Source organism: Rhipicephalus microplus, chromosome X, assembly GCF_043290135.1.
Source record: "Rhipicephalus microplus isolate Deutch F79 chromosome X, USDA_Rmic, whole genome shotgun sequence".
Classification (NCBI taxonomy): Eukaryota; Metazoa; Arthropoda; class Arachnida; order Ixodida; family Ixodidae; genus Rhipicephalus; species Rhipicephalus microplus.
In genome coordinates, this window is record NC_134710.1 from 72,657,453 (window position 1) to 72,667,852 (window position 10,400).

General features: G+C 46.3%; 1 long non-coding RNA gene across 1 annotated transcript; it reads right to left on the reverse strand.

Moving 5' to 3' along the window:
* Window positions 1-4,073: 4,073 nt before the first annotated feature.
* LOC142776882 (uncharacterized) lies at window positions 4,074-6,539 on the reverse strand. The gene is made up of 2 exons (XR_012887862.1): window positions 6,082-6,539; window positions 4,074-5,368 (listed from the first exon to the last, which is right to left on the reverse strand). It is a non-coding gene; the product is annotated as an uncharacterized LOC142776882 (long non-coding RNA).
* Between the last annotated feature and the right edge of the window lie 3,861 nt (window positions 6,540-10,400).

A 10,400-nucleotide genomic window follows, 5' to 3' on the forward strand; every position in this document is an offset into this window, starting at 1 on the left:
CCGAATAAAGCGGCGGATATAGGAGCAGAGGCCAAGAAAGCTGCGCAGATCCTTCAGAGACGCAGGTTTAGGGAACTCAGCAACTGCCCGAAGCTTGGCGGTGTCAGGAAAAATACCGTCTTTAGAGACAAGATGGTCGAGGATGGTGAGCTGATTTGCGCCAAAGCGGCATCTTTTCAGGTTGAGCTGAAGGCCGGCATTACTTAGGCACTGCAGTACTTAGTCTAGCCTGCGGAGATGCGTTGGAAAATCTGGTGAAAATATAACTGCGTCATCCAAGTAGCACAAGCATGTTTTCCACTTCAGGCCACGCAAAAGATTGTCCATCATCCGCTCGAATGTCGCGGGCGCGTTGCAAAGACCAACAGGCAATACACAGATTTCTTGTAGGCCATCAGGTGTGACACAGGCCGTCTTAGGCTGATCTTCAGGTGCCAGAGGGACTTGCAAGTAGCCGCTCTGTAGGTCTATAGAAGAGAAGTACTCCGCACCTTGGAGGCAGTCAAGGGCATCGTAGATTTTCGGTAAGGGGTAAACGTCCTTTCGAGTTATTTTGTTAGGACGACGGTAGTCAACACATAGGCGAATGGACCCGTCCTTCTTCCTAACGAGAACGACTGGATAGCCGAGGAGCTATATGAAGGCTGGATGACGTCACGCTTGAGCATGTCAGCTACTTGGTCATCGATAACCTGGCACTCAGCTGCGGACACGCGATAGGGTCTTTGACGCAATGGCGCATTGGTACCCGCAATGATGCGATGACACACAGTGGACGTGCGGCCGAGTGGAGTATGCTGGCAGTCAAAGGAAGAACAGAACTTCTCCAGCAGTCGTAGAAGCTGAGCACGTTGCGAAATGGTTAACGTGTCGGTGATGGAGCTGCTGAGTACGTCAGGCCTGGTAGTCAGCGGCGAAGAAACACAGGTCACTCCGGCGACTTTGTGTTTGGCGGAAGGACCAGTCGACATGTCGACAATTGCAGAAGGGTCGAGACTGTAAACTCACCCGACACACTCAGCCCGAAGTAGTGTTACAGGACATGACAAGAGGTTCGAGATGAACAGTCTGCTGACGCTGTCATGAAGTTCAAAAAGGGCATAAGGTAGCGGTGAACACTTGCGGCGAACGAAAAGGGCAGATGGCGTGAAAAGGGCACTCGGCTCGGCGAGCGAGTTGCAAGATACCATGGTAAGGCGAAAGAGTGCGGTGGTATGATGGCGTCTTCAGCAACAAAAAGTTTGTCCCCGGTTTCAAGAGCATCATTTAACAAAGCGTCGCCAAACACTTCAAATTCTACCTCAGCGTGAGAGGAGTCGATGACGGCTTTATTAGCGGAGAGAAAGTCCCAACCCAAAATGAGTTCATAGGAGCAGGAATCCAAAACTAGTAATTCGACGACATAGATGAGGCCATCAATCGCGATGCGAGCAGTACAGGCAGCGGCTGGCGTGACGTGCTCTGCGCTCACTCTACGAAGTGATACACTTGCTTTTGGCGTCATAACGTTTTTGAGCAAGCGACAGGGTCTGGCACTGATCACTGCAACTGCGGCTCCAGTGCCGACAAGAGCGAGTGCAGCCATGCCGTCCACATATACGTCGAGAACATTCGTTGGGGAAGAGAGAGGCCTTGGCCTTTTCGCGAGTGACGCAGTTCCTGCCTCTGAAACTGCGGCAATCAGTTTTCCCGCACCTGCGATTAAGGACGACGACGCATCGGGGATGGCGAGCGGCGTCGAGGTGATGACGAGCGACAGTTAACAGGAAGGCGGTGGTCGGTGTACGGCGAAATCTGGTCAGGGGGCTGAGAGCCTGTGAACGAAGGGCGTGGTGGCACATAAGGGGCAGGTTCGAAACTCTGGTGGTAGCTCTGGTGGTAGACAGGGACGCGTTGATGGTAGTATCGTGCTATGTGGCCAGGTAGGCCACAGGCAAAACATATTGGCCGATTGTCGACTGTACGTAATTGTCCACTACTCTGGAGGGACCTCGGCTGAGCGAACAGAGGAGTAGGTCGTGGTGGAACGGCTGATGGCAGTGACGTAAAAGTCTGAAGAGGTGGTCGAGCGGCCACTTCAGCACAGCTTAGAGGTGCAGTTACCTCGGCACAGGCAACGGGGGCCGGCAAAGGTGAAGGGTCACGGGCAGATGGCAGAGTCGCGCAAATTTGCTCCTGGATGGCCTGGTGAAGGTTTGCTGGAAAATGTGACTGCGGTTGGCCGACTGTAGATAGCAGCGATAGCTGATGAGCGACTTCAGCACGAACAAACTCCTTGATCTGCGATAGCAGGGATCTAAGGTCACAGGTGATGGTTAGGCTTGACAGTATGTCAACCGCGACATTAGGGCGTTGCGTCTGAATACGCTGTCGTCGAAGCTCGTCGAAACTCTGACACAACTCCATCAGCTCAGAGACAGTGACAAGGTTCTTCGAGAGCAGCATTTGAAAGGCGTCGTCGGAAATGGCTTTCATGATGTGTCGTACCTTGTCAGTTTCCGCCATCGTCGGGTCGACACGCTGGCAGAGGTCGAGAGTGTCCTCGATGTAGCTAGTGAATGTCTCACCAGTTTGTTGGGACCGGCTTCGTGGACGTTGTTCTGCGCAAACTTTGCGCACACTAGGGGTCAAAAAATATCTGCGATGCAGGCTTTGAAGGTCGTCCAAGTGGGGATATCCGCCTCAGGGTTTCTGTACCATAGCTTGGCAACATTCGTTAAATAACACATCATTGTACCAAGCTTCGCGGGATCGTGCCATTAGTTAGTAGCACTGGCTCGTTCATAAGATTCCAGCCAATCCTCAACGTCTTTCTCATCGGTACCGCTGAAGTTGCCTGGTTCTCGCAAGAGCTGGGCACCGGGACAGCCCCTGCATGGCGAAGCCGCTGGGGGTGTGAAGACAGCAGCGTCATATGCAGCTCCAGGACTAGGGAAGACCGCCGCGGTGTATATATATATACTGTTTATATATAAAACAGAATATATATATATATATATATATATATATATATATATATATACACTCCGACGAAGGCAGGTCCACCTGCCGAAACATTAGTAAAACTAGTGTTTTTCGCACGTTTGTCGACCTCTTTTTCTACCGTATATATATATATATATATATATATATATATATATATATATATATATATATATATATATATATTTAAAAGAAAGAAGTGTATACTTAAGGGCTCGTTTTTCCGTCTTTTGACACAATATTATTGAGATCTAACAGACAGTAATGCCAAGAAATGTACAGGGGAAGTTAATAGAACCAATGGAATGTAAATAAGAAGAAAGAAAATTGTATGAAAGAATAAGCAGCCAGGAGCAGGATTATATATATATATATATATATATATATATATATATATATATATATATATATATATATAGAGAGAGAGAGAGAGAGAGAGAGAGAGGGAGAGAGAGAATGAACTTGCAGATAGCACATTGGAAAAGTAAATTGTCGTTACTAACATTTCAGCCGCGGCAGAGCCTTTGTCAGAGCCACGGTCGAAACGTTAGTAAAGAAAATTTCTATTTCAAATGTGCTATCTGCATGTTCATTCAATATAGAAAATATCCGGACCTGTCGTGCCTTCCCTTCAATTTCTCTCTCTCTGTCTCTCTCTCTCTCTCTCTCTATATATATATATATATATATATATATTTATATATATATATATACATATATATATACTGTTTTATAAGCACGTGAACAATTTTCAACACATATGCAACAATTTTAAACACTTGTCTCCGCAGCCATTCTTTCTGCCAAGGGCGCAAGATTTTTCGAGCTAGGTGATCACTCAGTAACAATTATTTAACTCAATTTCAGGGTGGTTATTTGTGTGGCTAGTTTCGTTCTACGTTACAATTAAAGTTGAGCCTAAGTTTTAAAAATCAATAATATCGTGCACAGCGCGAGAGATCCTACATGAATTTGCAGAACGCGATATTGGAAATAGCTAAACTGAACGCACCGGCCGCGCCGCAGGGGCGTTCCATATGCTTCGTCAAATGTGTTATGGCGCTGTCCAGATAGTACAAGAAAGCCAGATGACCCAACAAGAACGATGTTTTATTGAGCAGCTTCTATTTATACTAAGCACATGTGACATTGCAGTGACCTGCTTTGATAACACTGCATCGCGCTGACGCATCATCTCTCCCCCTTCAAAACCCATAGCGTTCAGGTTGTTTTTGTGGCCGACTTGATCTTCGCAAGAGTGGTGGGGGCGTTAGGGTTGATTCCATCAACGTTTTTTCCGGGCGGTCTTGCACAGTTTCAGCGGTGGCTCAACTGGCTCCTGCTTTTGTTTCTGGCCAGGGTCACTGTCCACCGGTTCCGCTTGATGTCTCAGCTGATCTAGGTGCCGTCGGTGCAGTCCCCTAGCACAATCCACGGTTACCATTCTGGAACCTTGATGGTCTTGCGCTACTCCTGGAATCCATCTTCGACTTCTTTCAAAACTGCGCATCCAAACCGGGTCACGTGCATTGAACTTTCTTGCACTTGCTGTTGGCGAACCATCAGCATGTTTTCCTTTGGGCTTGATGCTGTCTATCTTCGTTCTAATCTGATAACCCAGCAAACGTTCCACCAGTGACTGCCCATCTTCTCCCGGAGTTCGGCGGTATTTGCACAAAAATTGATCCAACCTTGTTAACAAGTCACATCCCGGATTTTTCTTTAATCTTTCCTTGAGAATGCGCACCGCTCTCTCGGCTAAGCCATTGCATTGCGGATGATAGGCTGCTGTTAGTTGCTGTATATTGTTACGTGCCAAGAACGCGCAAAAATATGAGCTCACGAACTGTGGTTTATTGTTTGACACGAACTTTTTCGGAAGCCCGAACCGTGCAAATATTGAACGCAGAGCTCTGACCGTAGCTTCAGACGTAGCAGTTTTCAATGGCACCACTTTAATTCATTTTGTTTCCGAGTCTACGATGACCAAGACCAAGTGGCTGTCCACAAGCCCGGCGAATTCAGCATGCAGATGGCTCCAGCTATCCCCGGTCACTGGCCAGGATGCAGGCACCTGAGCAGACGGCATCGTTGAAGCCTGTGCACAAACATCACATGATTTGACCAGTCGCTCAATGTCAGAGTCTAGTCCCGGGTACCAGAATAGCGTCCTGGCGATACTCTTCATGGCAACTAGGCCTGGATGAGTTTTATGCAGCAGGCCTAGTGAGGGTCTTCTTGCTGCTACAGGTACAACGATGTCATGGCCCCAGTACACCAAATTGTCACATAAGGTTGGTTCCATCCTTCTGTTAAAATATGGCCGGTACTGCTCGTGATCTTGGGGTCGGAACCACGGTCATGCCTGTAAAACCCACTCGCTGACCTGTTGAAGAGTAGGGTCCCGATCGGTCATTTGTTTCATCTCTCGAGCGCACATAGCTGTTTCCTCCATCGATTGGGCAAACAAAACATACTCCTGTTCATCGCAATGGCCCTCTCATAGCTCTGTAACCAGCAGTGACAATCGGCTGTGGAAATCTGAGTTTGAATGCTCACTGCCCTTACGATACTGTACCGTGTAACTATAGTTAGAAACAAGGCCTACGCTGAATACGAGCGGCTGCCATCCGTGGTATCGCCTTTTTTGGATTTAGTATCCCAGCAAGAGGTTTATGGTCCGCCACCAAGTCAAAATGATGACCATACAAATAGTCCTTGAACCGTGCAACCCCGAACACAAGTGCTAGGGCCTTTTTTTCCAACTGTGAGTAATTGCATTCTGCCTTTGTAAGCTTTCTTCTACGGAAACCAATCGCGTAATCAGCACCATTGACACGGTGAGATAAAACCGCTCCGATACCTACTGGGGACACGTCGCAGTCCAACTTCAATGGCTTATCAAAATAAAAATGGGCCAAAAACTTCAACGCTTCTATTGCTTCAAACTTTCCGGAAACATTCTTTGTGTTCCTGATTCCACTGCTATCTCGCCCCTTTTTGGAGAAACGCGCATAACGGTGCCAGTGTGGTTGCTACGCTCGGCAAGAGTTTGCCGTAATAGTTCACAAGACCCAAAAATGCTTTCAGCTAACTCACCGATGGGGGCTCAGCGGTCCCTCAGCATACGCTCCAGCGATGTCCCGAAATTGCACTTCTCCGCCAGCCGCTTGATTTCGGCAATGAAATCCTAACAGATTCACAAACTTTATGTATTCGCAAGAAGATGACCTATCTTGGGGTGGTCTTGTTGGTGTGTGGCGTGTAATGTTCTTCCAAATACACGACAACTTCATCGTAGCTGAGCTAGTTGACATTCTTCGGGTGGCAACGCCCCTGAACGACTCCCACTGCACTGTCCGTTAGTGAAGATATCAAGAGTACCCGTTTCTTCGCTTCGTCTGCGATGTCATGATCTTCAAAGTAAGCCTCCAAACGAACACGATACGTTGGCCAGCTACGATCCACCCCTCCGAAATCGGGCGACCGCCCGGCCCTAATGATTGCGCGGGTCTGCTCGTCACCACTGTTATGGCGCTGTCCAGATACTACAAGAAAGCCAGATAACGCAACAAGGACGATCGTTTACTGAGCAGCTTGTATTTATACTGAGCGCATGTGACGTTGCAGTGACGTGCCTTGATAACACTGCATCGCGCTGACACATCAAAATGGGGATCGTAATCGCCTCTCTGGAGGATAGGCGCGATACTATTATATCCTCGACTAAGTGTTCGTACAGTGTATACGGGATTAGAATAACGGCAAGTGGACCAACAAAAGGTGTGTTTAAGCCAATCGTAAGTTGGCGCTGAGAAAACAGAAAACTGTCATCATCACGATGTGCTCTCCCTTTAGTTCCTCCTCTTCATATGCTTTGATTCCATAACGATTTGTCCAACCTGAGAATCAAGACATTTAATGGGTCTAGGAACGAGTGAAACACACAAAAACAGATATGTATAAAAATAGAGATAACCAGGGGAATGAAGAAAAACAGATGACGAGGGAGAAAAAATCGACAAAGAAAAAGGTCACGACAGCCCGGAACGCGCAGCGCTTTCACTGCGAAAGCTGCGAACCGTGGCTTTCAGAGCCTTTTCTTGACGCTCTTTGAGTATCTACTACAAGCACACTATAGATAGCCACTACGCCATAAATAATCAAACCTTTTGTGTAGTAGGCTGGCATACACTCTGCTAGCCTTCGTCATTTTTGAGGGACGAAGATCCTTAAAGCGGCACTAATTCGTCCCTCGTAGTAGTGCGTAACATGTCTTACGCTTCTACATGCAAGGTGGTTCCGGTGGGAGGATTCTCCTGTGCGCTGTTGAACAATAAAAAATTCGCAGCATGTGTGTTAACTAAAGTCGAAATTCTTCTATGTCTCATTCCCCATTAGCAGCCACTCGCATGAACTTTGAGCACAATCTGACAAGAAAGCGTTGCTACGTTATACTCGCTGGGCGTAACCTCCTTGATTTCGGGAAGATTTAGCGCGCGTTGGGCCACAGTGCCATGAATACAGTGAACTAGTATATACCATGAACTCGATGTGGTAAAAGGTGGGAAGTAGACACAAAGCGCAAGCCGTAAGAAAGTGTGCCACCTCTTGTTTAGTCCTTGGAATGTCCGCTGGTTGGCGGTGCTTCTATATGCAAAATATATGAAGAGAAGATGCGAGATGGTGGTACTTGAAGTGTTGACTAGATGAACGAATGAACACACACACAGATGCATGGATCGACGCATGAATGGCTGCACGGACGGATGGACGCATGGACGGACGCAGGGATGTACGCATGGATGGACGTGTGGACGCATGAACAGACGCCCGCGTCGACGGATGTATCGACGCGCGGACGGTCACACAGAAAGACGCATAGACGGACGGAAGCAAAAACGAATGGGCGGACGGATGCTTCGCCCCACTCTCCATCACTCACCCCGTGGATATGCTGCAATTTTTTTTAGAAGCATGGTGTTCGCTAGACATTTGCTAAGAATATTGTGCGATATTTTTATGCAGTGGCCGCCGACAAAGAAAAAGCATGCCTGAGATTTATTAAATGAACTAGAAGAGGCTTTTTTATTGGGTTGGATCATTCGATTGCCTGCTCTATACGTATTTCGGTGTGTGACGCCAGGTTGTTCCTTCGATGTTCTAACACACTTTGTTACTCATATTAGCGTGATTCCATTCCCGATATCAAGCCTGCCTATGGACAGTTTTTGAATGACTTTCTAGCACCGGTGTGGCTCAGTAGTAAAATACTGGGCTGGCACGTTCTCTGTAAAGCAAATAGAAATGGTCGAAGGGAAAAGGCAGCGACATATAGCGAGAAAGAGAAAGAAAGGCGCAAACGAGAAAGAAAGATGTAAAAACAACAAGATACTGAACGTAAAACGAAGAAAGACCAAAAGTGCAAAGAAGAGACGCAAAGGAAAGATACAAGAAAGAGAGAAAAGAAAAGAAAGTGTGAACAAAAAAAGAGAAATTAAATCAAGGCAAATAACCCGGCCACTCACTTTCTTCAGAATTAGCATCCTATGTAAGAAGCTAAGCTTTTTTTTCATTAGTCGGAATGAGGAACTTTACATTCAATTTCAATTATCAGTTCTCAAATACTTAAACACAGCAGAATGGCCGTTACAGTAATCCCTGCAATGTTGAAGAAGATATATCTGTAGCCTGCGCAACTTTGAAAAAAAAAATCAGTTGTTCCATTCCTTTAGAAGTAATCATCATCTTCTTCTTCATCATCAGTTGTTCCCAGTGCTGTTCTGAATGCTCCTCACTCGTATATTCAAGATCATGATGCTCACAATCGCTAGCTCAAAGAAGCGGCATGAGCCATGAGATGGGTAGAAGAAGAAAGAGAAGAAGAAACAAGCCAATCTACCTGGTCGTCCAAGGGTAAGGTGCATTTTGTGTTATCTTCCTGGTTAATCAAGTGTGGATGGAATCGCAAAAAGCTTCTCTAAAAGACTGTGAGAACTTACACAGTACCTAAGCAGTAGTTGCAATTTTATCAGAACTCCGTTGATCTTCATGCAAAGATATGATCGATAGGCCTGACTTCTGTATGCACCAACATTGCACTTTCATCGTGACTTGAATTGTTCAATTGTTTTTTGGTGACGTGAGGGCTGGTCGCGCGTTTATTCTCAATTTAGCGAGTGTTTAGAAACATCATTTTAAAGATAGAAATCGATGGTTACGGCAGAAGTTAGAATAAATTCACATTGGAACTTGACTCACTATATGATAATGGTCAAGCGACTTTCATCGTAACTATTGAAATATAAAGGGTGACTTATTCAGCTAAATTACATATTTGAGGTATTGAGGTAACTGTGTGTAGCTTCAGTCCTAGTAGTTGACTTGCCAGGCCTTTCTGTTGTAAAGCTACTTAACTTCTGACCTGGAGGTCGCATGATCAAATCCCGGCCACGGCTTCCAATATTCCGATGGTGACTAGAACCGTCAATTTCCGTTCATCATTGATTAATGTGCACAATAAACAACCCCAGGGGCTCGAAATATTCTGAGTCCTCCACTGCGACCTCTCTCCTAATCGGGTCCTAATGCCAACAAATATGGCTGTAAGAGCAAAGATGGTTTCTTCTCCCAATATTCTCAAGCGTATGTGTAAGATACCCTGTGTGATTTAAGTTTTATATTAGGCAAAGTTTCGCAGTTTTTAGTTATTCGGTCAACGGTTAACTTGACCTCGACAACTTCGACTGCCTCGATTCGTACATAACGAAGTTCAACATGTCGCAGCACAATTTATAGTCCAGTACCACGTCCGGAAGCTTGTGTAAGTTACATTCGAGTGGCGACGAACATCTTCGGTTGTGTTGATCTTTAACGTGAGCCGCTCTTGCCTGACTTAACATTTGATTTTTTGACTTCTCCATCCTATGCAGCCCAACCCAGCGAGTCGAGCTCTCACACGAGCGCGACATCTGGCGAGCAGACCGGATCTTTATGTAGGCTTTCTTGACAACACCCAACGCGTTCCGAATGGTTTCTTATAGTACAAAAAAACATTTTATCCGTGAAAACGAAGCCTTACAAGCGCGACCGCCACACCAGCGTTTGCTTGACAGATTCGTTATTTTTGCCGGTGTTTGCAGACACAACAAGATCTACTTACGAATTGCGTAAGTGTGTTCCGTCATGGCAGACGGTGGGAATACCAGCACTGACTATTTGGGTACTTGACTTCAGGAAATAACTAGGAAGATGTACTTTGTTTGGACCACAGGACCTTGCGAACTGCATGAACTTTTGCATGGACATGTTTTTTTTTTTTTCAGGAACATCAGTGACCGTGCCGACAGTCATCGAAGAGAGAGCCGAAGGTGCGGTCTATCATATCATTTGAACAAACCAATTGTATATATGATTTC